This window comes from Cryptotermes secundus, unplaced genomic scaffold (genome assembly GCF_002891405.2).
Source record: "Cryptotermes secundus unplaced genomic scaffold, Csec_1.0 scaffold213, whole genome shotgun sequence".
NCBI lineage: Eukaryota > Metazoa > Arthropoda > Insecta > Blattodea > Kalotermitidae > Cryptotermes > Cryptotermes secundus.
In genome coordinates this window covers 1,092,558-1,105,924 of record NW_019731264.1, presented here as the reverse complement: position 1 = coordinate 1,105,924, position 13,367 = coordinate 1,092,558, and the positions used below count along the sequence as shown (strand labels likewise).

Here is a 13,367-nt window from a genome sequence, read left to right as displayed (position 1 = left end):
ATTATTATTATTATTATTATTATTATTATTATTATACATATTTATGTAACAGTTTTTATTTATCTATTGTCCTGCAGCCTTTTGTTGAATCTTGGACCCTTCTCAGTTTCTTAATCCTATTCACAGTCGGTTGGACTCCTTGGATGGGGGATCGACCAGTCGCAAGGCCGCGACTTACTCACAGAACAACACAAACACAGAATAAACGCACGCAGACATCCCTGTCTTCAATGGGATTCGAACCACGAACCCAGCGTTTCAGCGGGCAAGGACGAGTCATCAAGATATTTCATGCCTTAGACAGCGCGGTAACTGTGACCGGCAAGAAGAGGACAGGCAACATCACGTGCCGTTTCCAAGCGGCCACCCACACAAGTACTAACCTTGCCCAATGTTACTTCACTACTAAATTTTAAAATTTAGAGAAAAAATTTAAAGGATTTTAAAATTAGAAATAAAGATTTTATAGTGCTACTACAGGAAAGTCAAAACTAACGTGTGTAAAATAATCTACAAACCAGACAGATATGAACGAAGTAGATGTTGATAATAACAAGCAAAATGTTTTTAAATGTTAAATTTTGGGCTGGGTGCAGTGTGACAGCAACGTGAGTGTTATACACCTGATGATGGCCGTCTGAGGCGGAAACATGTAGTGTAAAGGAGCAAGATCAAGGACACATAATATATTGTTTGCACTTGGGACGGAGTTTTTATCATTTATCGTATAGAGTGCAACAGGATGCTTAAATATAATACAGCTGTATTTATTTAAGTACCAATTACTCCATCTCAAAAAGGTCACTGGTCAACACTTCACGATGCGTCCTCAGATTGCCTCCAGGAGGTTACGCGTGATTTTAGTCTAATGAATAATCAGTCATGGAAAACCGAAAAGGGGTGGTTCTGAATCCTGGGTTGTAAGTACTGAGATAACAGTTCCTCGGCATAAAGAGACAGCTAATTAAAAATTCCTGTGCCTGCCCTCATACTGTTCAAGTTTACAATATCTGAGTAGGGACCAGTCGTGGGCCCTTTTGGAAACAACAACGAGGCTTCGCGTTACACGAAACGGGAAGAAATTCTTGAACAGGTGAGCGGCTATTAGCTTCTCAAGGACTCTCTCTCACGGTGCTAGTTACGTTACAATTATTGGGAACCGTTGGTATTTAAGACAAAATACGTGTAAATTAGGCAAATAATCTTTACGGTAAAATAATAAACATATCATAAATTCTAACGTAACTTTATAAGAAACTGTTGAAATTGGAGACAAAATACATAGTCTTTAAATGAATGTGATTAATATAATTGGAGAAATGTATTTACAATTATGAAACAATGTTGGAATTTTGGAGAAAATGTGCAGTGTTGATGTTGAAGAGCGGTGTCTTCTGAGTTCTAACCCTGTGCAGTTCGGAGAAGTCCGACGTTTCGGGGGAACATATTGCCTCTATCTTCAGAATCGAGGAAGCAACCTCTGCTTGTAGCCTGCTTCCTGTTAGTTTCTTGCTTGGCTTACTCTTCGACTGTGAACATTGAAGCGATATTTTTCTCTGAAAAATCGAAATATTTTTCTCTGAAAAATCGAAATTTTTAGAGCTACTTGGTGTTGCAACCCAGAAGATAACAATTTTCATAATTGTAGTTGGTAATCTCCAAATCAAATACTGTTTTAATATTTATATATTTAAGGCCATTGAGCCTAACACAATTATATATATATATTTAATTAGGTAGAAATAATTAGGGAGTGGCTGGAAGAATTTAGTTAAAAATATAGAAAATATTTTTATTTTGACATGTAGACCCGTTGCTGGGTAACGACTCGGTAAACAATCGATTCGAACATAAGTACAAACAATATCAACCAACATTTATTTATGTAGACGCTAGTTGAAACTTCTATTCTATAAAATTAATTTTATAAGTACGGTTTAATTCCACAATTTTCATTTTCCAGCTTATAAAATAATTTACATATTTGTAAAACTGTATACTGCCTGCATGTCTCTTCCATAATAAAAGATGACTTATTTTTTAAGGTAAGAATTGGAGTTGGTAGACCTGTTTGGGCGTCCAGACGCTGTAGACTGGTATTTAACAGGCGGCAGCAGAAACTTTGCTCGCGTCTCGCTGAAGAATGCTGATGGGCTACTTAACTTGTGAAATATGGGAGGGCATCAGGTTGAGAGACGAGGACCCGAGAGGCTGCGAGACAGCGATAAAGCTCTGACAGACGAACCCCCGGCCGGCTCCTCAGTCCCTCAAGAATTCTTGAACTGACTTGTACAGCACAACCTAAACTTCTAGCGCATTACATAATTCTCTGAGCCGTTCGCTAACAAAACCCGAAAGGATATTAGAAAATTACGAAAAATTATAGGAAGAATTTGCTTCTCTCGAAATGTTTGAATCTATACGGTGAGATGTAGCGACTGCAAATTAATAACTACACAGTCCACTTATCCGTTTCTGTGGATGATTTCTGGAATTCTGGATTTCCTTCACATTAAATTTGTCAGTTAAAAACTCAAAATTTTCGTATTATCACCGTGTCAAGATCTATTAACAGAGCGTCACATGCCTGGATAGTGATCCATTAGATACAGCTTCCAAAAACCAACAGGTTTCGAGTATTAGATAACTTATTTTAAATTTAAAAAATATACCGTAACAAAAACTGCATATTTTCGAGAATTTATCTCCCTCAAATTGTCAGTACCGAACATGAGATGACTCTAACACTCTCAAAGCACAGGAGTCCGTATTACCGCCATGCTAGTACTATTAGCCCAATGGTAAGAAATCAGTGGCACGCTATTCACACCAAATTTCATAAAAATGTTCATTGATTTGTTAAAAGATAAGTTAACAGACACAGGAACATGAAGATACCAGAGTTCATAGAACTCGCAGAACATTTGGGGGTTCCGAAGGATCGGACAGTGAGTTCTAACACCGTTTCTGCTGCTAGTAGAGAGGCTTGTAAACGTGTCACGAATTATAACCAAACCAAAGTACGAATGCGCAAACTCAATATTTCAACAAAAACCTGAATTTAATTTGTATTTAAGAAATATATTAGCATACTCAACACCGAGATATTAAAGTAAATGTATCTAATATTTCACGCATCTCAGAATTTCGCATATCCGAGATGTTGGTATTGTCGACAACAGGAAAGTAAAGTTGGAGATTTGGAAGATCCCCAGTAGTATGAGTTTTCTACCAAGTTGCACAAAAGAACTGACCAATACGTACAGAAAATATTAATGGTTCTTTTCTTCATTTCATTTTGGTGCTCTGAGATCTCTTAAGTTGCTGCGTCTCATTACTGACTGCCTCCACCAACGGTGTATGTACACGTATGTGCATTTCACGCTGAGAGGAACATGAAGAACTTGTAAACATCTCCTTTGTAACACATTTTACCGAGCAAGTTAGATCACACAGTAACTCTACTAAGTTGTATATGTGAGCTTCAAATCTCGGCAGGGAAACCGACAATCACAGTTACGATTTTTCGTGGTTTTACTCAGTTACTCCAAACATATCTTGAAACAGAAAAAGCTGTTTCCTTTCACGTCCGTCTGAATTCACCTTTAATTAATTATCCTGTCATTCGATTCCACCGACTGGATAGCTCAGTCGGTATAGCAACTGGCTGCAAGCTGAACAACCGAGGGGTCGGAGTTCGAATCCAGGGGGGAGAGATTTTTCTCCTCTTCACGTCGTCCAGACCGGTTCTGAAGCCAGTCTCCCATCGAATAGGTATTAGAGATACTTTCCCGGGTGTAAAGCGGCCGGAGTTTGAAGCTGAACATTTATTCCCTACTAGTTCCGAGGTCAAGACTACATGAATCTCTATTTTCACACCCCCATACGCCTTCATAGCCTAGTGCTTACTTAACTAAGCACAGCGTTTACTTTACCTTTTACCTTATCGTTCAATTCCACTTGGTCTGAGTAATAAAAGCGTCATTATATAGACCACAAAGAAATAAAAAACTGTAAAACGTGTTGGTAATTAACGATCTGATGCAACTAGCTAGTTCTGAAAAGACAAATCTCCACCCAACCCACATAACCACATTTGCTGCAGACAGACATAAGTGACAGACTTATTCTCTTAACCAGCGATGACTTATAAACTTCTGATAGCCATTTCGTATCACAGCCGAGTTACTGGCTAATCTGACAGACGTTTACCGCGGTTTTCCTCAGTCTCTGTAGATAATTGACGGAATATACCTTAAAATACAGTCAATATATCCACACTTTCCCATTATTCATGGCCTTATTTCCACATTCATTGGAATATAATAATCTGCAGAGCCGTTAAACACCCAAACAAACAATAAATCATAACAACATTTAATATTGTGACATGTAGATCCGTTGCTGGGCAACGACAGCGAGATAAGCAAATATACAACAGCCGTCACTGAGTCTCGCTCTGATTCTGACTCTGAATCTAATTCTTAAGAGACAAACCCGCCTTCTCGTCAGAGATGATATCACATAAGGACTATAATAACAAGGGTTCAGTTGCAAAAATATTCTGGTCGTGAACCTCAAGGGGCTTAGCACCAAGACGAACTGATTGGCGCTAAACCGCCAGTCGTAAAGTAACTGCAACTCAGGCTCAGAATTCAGCAGTTGCAAGCCAGTCAGTTCAAGGCAGGAGCTGCAGCTGTTGCGATACGTCACCAGGCAACGACTGGTGAAGATATAACAAACAGAAAACTGTATGTGTGCTGTCGATACAATGATTTGTGCAGTGTGTAGAACAGTGAGAGCATAATGCTTACTTGCAGTTAGGAGTTGTAAGAGTTCAAAAAATCCGATTACCAATCCAAACCCTTTATATAGTCAATCTATGACGTGACAATGCCGGTCACGGTAGCTGAGCGGTCTAAGGCATGCACTGTCTTCTCTCGCTCGGAAGCCGGGATCGTGGGTTCGAATCCCACTCAGGGCATGGATGATTGTGTGAGTTTTTCTGTGTTTGTCTACAGGTAGAGGCCTTGCGATGAGCTGATCACCCGCCCAAGGGTCCTACCGTATGTCTAAGATCTAGTAAACCGAAGTGAAACGGACAGTTTCATGGAGGTAGGCCTAGGCCCAAATGAAGGCTGTAGCACCAATGAGAAAAAAAAGTGACGTGACAATACATTTGACATTCACGTTGCCGCTGAAATTTTGGCGATGATAGGGAATTCAAACCCCCTCCAACCTAAATATGGTCCCACTGCATTAAATTACTTCACAGAAAAACATCTGAATTTTCCCCCCCTCTCGCGAGCCTCCAAACGGGACTGCACACAGATCTGTCACAAAAAGCCCACTCTGATGTTCCATTTGTTGTTCAGCGTTTTACAAAGCGGATAATTCTTTTGTAAAGATAATAAAACGGGCTCCATAGCTTCTATGTTTTCTACTTGCATGTACTGAGAGATATATTTCTATTTGAATTATTTAATCTCAACATATTAGCTGAGTGGCATATGAAACGCAGCTGATATGATATAACCTACTTTTTTTACTGTTGTGGCATGGCTGTAAAATCGTACCGATGACGAAGTGCACCTGTCACTTGCAGTGCCTGATATGGAAAGCCCTGATAATGCAGACTGTGCACTAACAGCACATGGTATATTCCATTAGAAGACAAACAGGCACAGAGGCTTAAGTCGCCACTGTCTGCGTGCACCTAACTCTGGGATATAACTCCATGCAGTCCGTTGCAAGTCATCAGATGTTTCAGAGGGACATATTCGCCTCCATCTTCAGGTTCGAAGAATAAGCTTATCATCAAACCAATGTTAAAGTAGGTGGCAAGTATACTCATCAACACTGAAGATTGAGATATATTATTCCGAAACGTTGTTTGACTCTCAACAAATACAGTAATATAGCTTTATATCTCGGAAGATAATACTTTTCATAACCACGGCTGTGAAAACCTCAAATCCCACACCTCACTTTTGTCTCATCTTCATCAACATTTCATGGGCCACCTAATAGTTCAGGGTGTGAGCGCTGGCTTTCTGCCATGCTGTCCACTGTTCGATCCAATATCAGTTTCTCCACTTTCATCAAATCTCTTCTCTATCTATCTATGTCTCTCCAGCCCTTTCGTTGGGCCTTGGTCTCTTTTTCAGTTTCTTAATCCTATACACAGTCGGTAGGACGGTTTGGACGGGGGAGCAGCCCGTCGCGAGGCCGCTACCTACGCACAGAACACAAACACAGAATAAACCACACAGACAGCCATGGGTTGAGTGGGATTCGAACCCACGATCCCAGTGTTCGAGCGAGAGGAGACAGTTCGTGCCTTAGACAGCGCGGTCACTGTGACCGGCATTAAATCTCTTATCACCAGTGCTACATAGTCTCCGTACTGACAGCGTAGCTATATAATAACAAAAAATCCATATCAAAAGTCAAATATGTATTACAAGGCCAAAGAATGATTGCCATTGGCTGGCGAGGGGCTGCTGTTCACGTGTTACGCGCTCCGTGATGCCAGCGCTCCGGAATTGAGGAGAGGAAGTAAGACACTTTTTTGGAACATAATTTTCTGCCATTCTTTCAACACGTTGAGATATTTTTTTTTATTTTCTATATTTCTAAAAATCTGTGTTAGGCATGTCACTACTCTAATATACCTTCCAGCGTGTCCACCCATCTTTTATCTCTGAGTAAAACTTCCGTTACTGTCTCATAAAAAGCACTTCAGCTGCATGAGCCCTTCTTACTCGTATATGATTTATTTCCTTTTCCAGATCCACGAATCATATGAAAAAAATGCAATTTTATTACACAATTTCGAGTGTCCTTAAGAATTTTTCTTTTAAGGGTTCGTTTCGCTATGTCATTCTCTGAAAATACGTTAATTTTTCTCTTCACTTGCACATTTCTCTTCAATATGTATCTCAAATTCTACTAAATAATTCACTAACTTACATGAGCGTCTTTACAAATATTTACGTATTTTGATTATTAAGATAGAATAGGTAAAACTGGCCCTGTAACAAACCGTGAAGGCCCATAGACTTGTGAGACGTCGAGGCTCCCACATTTTCTAGAAAATCGGCTCATAGATGGCGGTGAGGTTGTCAGCGAGTGAAGATGTTTCATGCCTTAGACCACACGGCCATTGTTATCGGCCCATAACATCTAACGTAAGCCATGTATCTATTTTTCAGTTTAATGAACCATATTCTCAGTTGCCCTTCAACGACGATTAAAACAACAAATCTGGCTGCTCGCGGTCCTGAATTAAGTCGACTCACTGTGTTGACTCGAGGATTCCGGATAGACTTAGTGAGACAGAGGGTAAAGAATTCGATTTCTCTCAAACTTCCTTGATGGAAAGCAGAAGATCCTGGAAAACAAAGGAACAAACAAAAGAAAAGGATGTAGACAGAGAAAGATAGGGGAAATAAACCTTGCTGAGGCTTTGAAAAGTCTCGAATCCGATTTGGAAGTTCATGTCACTAGTGCTGCCACCACGGCACAGGAGGGAGTGAACAAATGAAGAAGTGATATGGTTTCCCGTAGGGGAGAGCAGGGTATGTTGACTCTGTTACGCACCGCACAGCTCGATGTAATTGTGTGTTATTAGGGACTCGCCGAGTTAAAGTGGCACAATCAACAGGCTTAAGGGAAAGGTCGATATATTGACACTGTAATATAATATTCTATCGTAAGGGATTCTCATGGTTAACGTAGCACTTTAAATAGACTTAAGAGAAAATAGATATACTGACAAGACACCGAACTACAGTGTAACGGTCTATTATAACTGAATATCAGGGTTAAACTAAGATATTTAATAGACTTAAATGAAATTGAAATATATGGGTAAGACATAAATCTCCACTGAAATAATTAAAATTCTGTATTAGTTCTTTTAAATGTATTCGCGTATATGTCACGTGTTTGGGCGTGACTATAGACGGGGTTTTTGGTTGGATGTTCGATTTATTGACCACTTACGAGTCGTAACTACAAATAACAATAACACTATTGTTATTTCCACAATTTACGAATCACCGGAACACACAGTCTAGTGTTCTCTGCTTCAATAGACATTTCCTGGTAACGGGTTTTAACACGGGAACTATAACAGTCTCACTGAATTATACACTTGAGATATCACTGTTACTACAGCAAATATAAAGTCTTCTCAGCCTTTATTAGGCGTTTCTTGGTAACGGATTTTAACAATGGAAATTCTTCAGTTTCTGTGTTCATGACGCTACAGTCCAGCCACAATCCCAGAACTCCTATGCTCAGAGTCAGAGTCAGAGTTACTTTAAGACAGGCTGTTTACTGCCCATCAGTTCGCCTTGTCGCCAAGCCCCTTGAGACACCACCATCAATTTTTTCAGCGGAACCTTTGCGGTCATAGTCCTTATGTAACATCCTCTGTAACGAGAGGATGGTCTGTTGCTTACAATTGCTGATGGCGCTTGCCAGCGCAGTCATTCTCAGGTTCGAGTCCCACGGGACTACTGACCATATTTCATTCTCACAGATTTCAGGCACCCCCAACCTGGAGGGCCATGTCTCTGTATTTATATCCCAAGTGAAGTTGTGGCCCAGTTATACCCCCAGGCACTGGGTTCCCTTTTCGTCTCCTCCTACGGCTCTCAGGGAGTGGAGGTGGAGATGGAGGTATTCGAATCTCTCTCCACACGGGCTAGTCACTAGCTCACGGACGGTCAGTCAGTCAATATATCTTGGTGTCAGGGCCTGCTTGGGGTTCATGACTAGATTAGTTCTTATTTAACAGTTACTGTCTGTCCATATATGGCGCCCTCTCTGACGAGAGGACGGGTCTCTCTTTTTTCAGAATCACATTCTGAAGTAATATATCGGTTGCCAGTACGTACAATTTATATTTTACATGTTATTAAATGTACGTATATGCAATATATACAAGGCATCTGTCAGTCCAGGCTCAGTAAAGCAAATCTTGCCCTATTTTCAGTAGCTCCCGCTACAATGGTAGTCTAGTCTCTTGAACGGTCATATGCTTGACCGCCGCCAAGTTTAACCCACTTATATATTTCCTGTGTCGGGGTTTGCCTTGTCAAATTTTGCAAACATTTGCATTTTTCCTGATTTTTATAACTTATTCTTGTTGTAGTCACCAGGTCAAAGTCAGAGTCAAAGTCAGTCAGTCAGTCTTGTTGTCGAGCCCAATCTAGGGCTTTTTACCAGATATTTATTACTGTTTGACAGTTTCGGTCTTGTTTTTGTATGGCGCCTTCTCTGACGAGAGGACGGGTCTGTCTTTTGTAGTCACTAGCTCTGAATTCCATCTCACTTATAACCCCTCGGCATGGACCGCGTAGAAAACACCATTATTCTTTAGTTGCGTGGTGTATGTTGCGGGCATTACCTAGCAACGACCGTTCTTTACAAAGTCACCGCTTTGCAAAGGATCTGCATGCTACAATAATAATAACAAGCATATCACCTATCAAAACAAAACCTGCAGTACAAGCAAAAAGTAACGCACTGTATCACACAATACACGTACCTTCCTTTGCATATTACAAATAACATCCAAGCCATGGCACCTAACGCAGGGCAACACAATTGTAACGAATATACTTTAATATAGCCGGTCACGGTAGCCGAGCGGTCTAAGGCACACACTGTCTTCGCTCGCTCGGAAGCCGGGATCGTGGGTTCGAATCCCACTCAGGGCATGGATGTTTGTGTGCGTTTTTCTGTTTGTCTACAGGTAGAGGCCTTGCGACGAGCTGATCAGCCACCCAAGGAGTCCTACCGAATGTCTAAGATCTAGAAAACCCGAAGTGAACGGAGAAGTTCATGGAGGTAGGCCTAGGTCCACTGTGGCTGTAGTCCCAAGGAAAAAATACTTTAATATAATTTTAAAGAGCATTTTAATTCATTCTACGAATAAGCCCAGTACCTGTATTTCCTGGTTGCATGCTTCGAGAAGGAAAAGTGGGCCTCTTGAATTTCAATTACGGAACGCTTCCTCGGAGGCGGCGGGAACCCCATCTATCCATCTCGGGCTGATGGCAGGAAACAGCCACATGAAGCACAGGCCGACAGCGTCTGTTCTCTTCCTTTTTTAAAAACAATAACAAGTTGCCCTGTTTAAACGAACAGATCTCTATCTGGAAATATGTGCTCAGAGTGTGTACATCAAATTGACTTAGTTCATCCTCGTTACAAGTTCAGAACCCTAACATAGGCTGTAATCGGGAGGTCCAAATTAGGAATCTTCCTCTTTTGTATTTTTCACAATTAACTACCACTCTGCTGTATGTGAAGTCCTTACCGCTGCTACGGGGAGTCTTGTTTTCTTGGATATAACGTTACATACTCCGGTAAAAGACAACAGACGTTTCGGAGGCTCATGTGGCCTCAAAATTTAAGGGTCGAAGAATAAGCGAATCAAGAAACCATCATGAAGCAGGCAGTAAGCAGCCTTGATAATGGAGACTATATATTTCACCGAAACGTCTGTTGACCAAACTACACGTCAATTTCCACTCTGTGTTTTAATCAGTGATTTTGTGCATAAGCCCAGAATAGGCCGATCTCCAACCGAAATGTCCCTATAGTACGTCAGTCATATTACACGATAGAGAAGCCGTGAGACGATAGAAGACGTTTGGCTGGGCAGGAGAACAACAAATGATTCTGTTGCCACAATTCAGAGGTTCAAACAACTAGACGTAAAAGCCGACCGCTGGGGCCATTCAATCGGATTAAAAACGAAATTCAATTTAACATTACATTCTGATCTACATTTCCGGTTTACGGAAGCGGTTGCTCACAGGTCGCTTCTTCCCTCCTTCAGAAAGGCCCGACAGTCATCCCAACAATCTCCAGCCAAACAAGTTTCTACTTCGTTGTGAACAAGGCATCAGTTTATCGCTACTCTAAGCTAGGCCGCACACCGGCATGCGTCAAGACATGTCATTACGTTAGCATCAAGACTCAGACCGGTGTGCGGCGGTTTTCATAATCTCATTCGTTTCAACTGTGCTCCTTTCTTTGCGTCATGTCGCAGACATTGTGCCTTGNCCCAACATATCAGTGTGTTATACACCACCGTCAGAATCCTATAGTAACAAGTTTCTACTTTGTTGTGAACAAGGCATCAGTTTATCGCTACTCTAAGCTAGGCCGCACACCGGCATGCGTCAAGACATGTCATTACGTTAGCATCAAGACTCAGACCGGTGTGCGGCGGTTTTCATAATCTCATTCGTTTCAACTGTGCTCCTTTCTTTGCGTCATGCCGCAGACATTGTGTCTTCACTGTTACATGTCTTGACGCATGCCGGTGTGTAGCCTACCTTATGTTCCAGTAGAAAAACGTAGTTGTAATCATATTCATTAACAGATGAACATGTATCCTAATTACAATCAATACAAATTATATCTATTTATCTATCTATCTACGGCTCTACAGCGCTTGTGGGCCTTGGCCACTTTTTCAGTTAATCTATACACAGTCGGCAGGGCTCCTTGGACGGGGGATCAGTCAGTCGCAAGGCCGCTACCTACACACAGGAAAACAAACACAGAATAAACGCACACAGACATCCATGTCTCGAGTGGGATTCGAACCCAGGATCCTACTGTTCGAGTGGGCTTAGACTGCACGGCCACTGTGATGGGCTTATATATCACTATCTGCGTATATAAAATACTTTCGTAAGCTAAAGATCAGAACTCTGGGAATACGCAATGAAGTGTGGAACGTGTATCGTTGTCTATCCTGTGAATATAGATAATTTTATGTCGATATTTAATGTATATTATTATATAAAGGAGTCGACGTAAAATTTGGACTTATTATTCATATAAAATGGCCTGAAACCTCGGTCTAGACGAATCACACACTAACGTGAGTAGATTGAAAGTAATAGGGCCGAAAAAAGGGAAAGTTAATAATAGGAAATTGACGGATTTCCCATCGAAATTTCAATGAAAGCTGCACTAATAGTTAAGCAGAATATTGTAGCGTGTAGTATTGTTGCTATGCAACGACCGTGAGATGGGCTGTTTTACCAGATCCATTTCTGGGCAACGGCTCTGTAAACACATTCCAACTGTAAAGAAAAACGGTTAGCATATGAGAATGAACGGTGTTCTCTACATGGTCCGTGCCGAAAAGTTATAAAGAAGAGAAGTGGGGCAACCAAATCAGTTGATACTTGGCAGCCAGTTCTGTACGGATCTTGAGCACGAAATCAGAGGAATAATCACCGTTAGAAGCCGTTACCAGAAAAAGTCTAGTGAAGACACTGCAGAGTAGTAGCCAATATTAGAAACCGTTGCCAGGAAACGATGAGCGAAGACACTGCAGGCTCTAAGAACTTAGCGTATAGTGATTTGTAAAGTGTGGAAATCAGCGATAGCTTATATTTATTTGTAGTTACGACCTGTAAGTGGTCAATAAATATGTTCACCAATCCGAACCGCGTCTGTAGTCACACATACTACATGAAAATATAAAAGGAGACCAGACAAAATAGACCAAAACTAAATTTTAAAACATACATATTATTTAAAATTATAAAAGCTTAAAAGGATATGCAGACGGATCATAAGCGCGCAAATAAACGTACCCTAATGAAGCACCTCAGGCCAGTCAACAAGGAACATCTAGCAGAGTACCAACAGAGCCTGGGATGGGGGCATTCAGAACATTCTGCGGGTAAAAGGGATTGGACAGGAAAAAACTGGAGTTCAAGCCGAAGACCGGAGAAACTAGGCATCTTTTTGCAGGGACCCTGAATCACAGGAAAAGAACGACTGAGTAAACACGTTTAAAAAGAGGCCAATTTCTAAATGAAAGAAAAATGAATTTAATATATTCGAAAATATTATTTTGTGAACTGAGACCAAAATGTGCAGCCTGTGTTGTCAACTGCTGTGAGTAATCGAAAATCTTACATGGACTGCTATCCGTAATAACGCACTAGATAACCAATTTCTCTACAGAAGCCCAAGCACCGGACTCGAGACACTTGGCCACTTACGAAAGTGGAGAACTTTCTGAAGGAAACGGGTTTCGAATTCTCGCGGAATGCTAATTACTCCTAAGCTCACAACAGACCGACTCCGAATGCGTTTACCGCCTTACGTCTGATTCTGCGACAGAAGACGCCACCAGCGAAACCAAAGCATGACGAGTCCCTGATATTTTCTAGGCGCATTTTCACAAGATGCTTTGATGCGGTTTTCGTTTTTCCACTTCGTATTCACTAAATCCCCAGTTTGTCTCTGAATCCGGGGCCCGATCTTCGTGTCTCTGCAGATGCGTCATACATACTGATGTAGGTAAAGTTGTCCCT

At 41.2% G+C, this 13,367-nt stretch overlaps 1 long non-coding RNA gene across 1 annotated transcript in view; it reads right to left on the bottom strand.

Moving 5' to 3' along the window:
• The window catches only part of LOC111866746, a 102,020-nt gene extending 91,963 nt beyond the window's left edge, over window positions 1–10,057 (bottom strand). Inside the window, exon 1 of the long non-coding RNA XR_002843201.2 lies at window positions 9,959–10,057. This is a non-coding gene — a long non-coding RNA (uncharacterized LOC111866746). The remainder of the gene's footprint in view (window positions 1–9,958) is intronic.
• Between the last annotated feature and the right edge of the window lie 3,310 nt (window positions 10,058–13,367).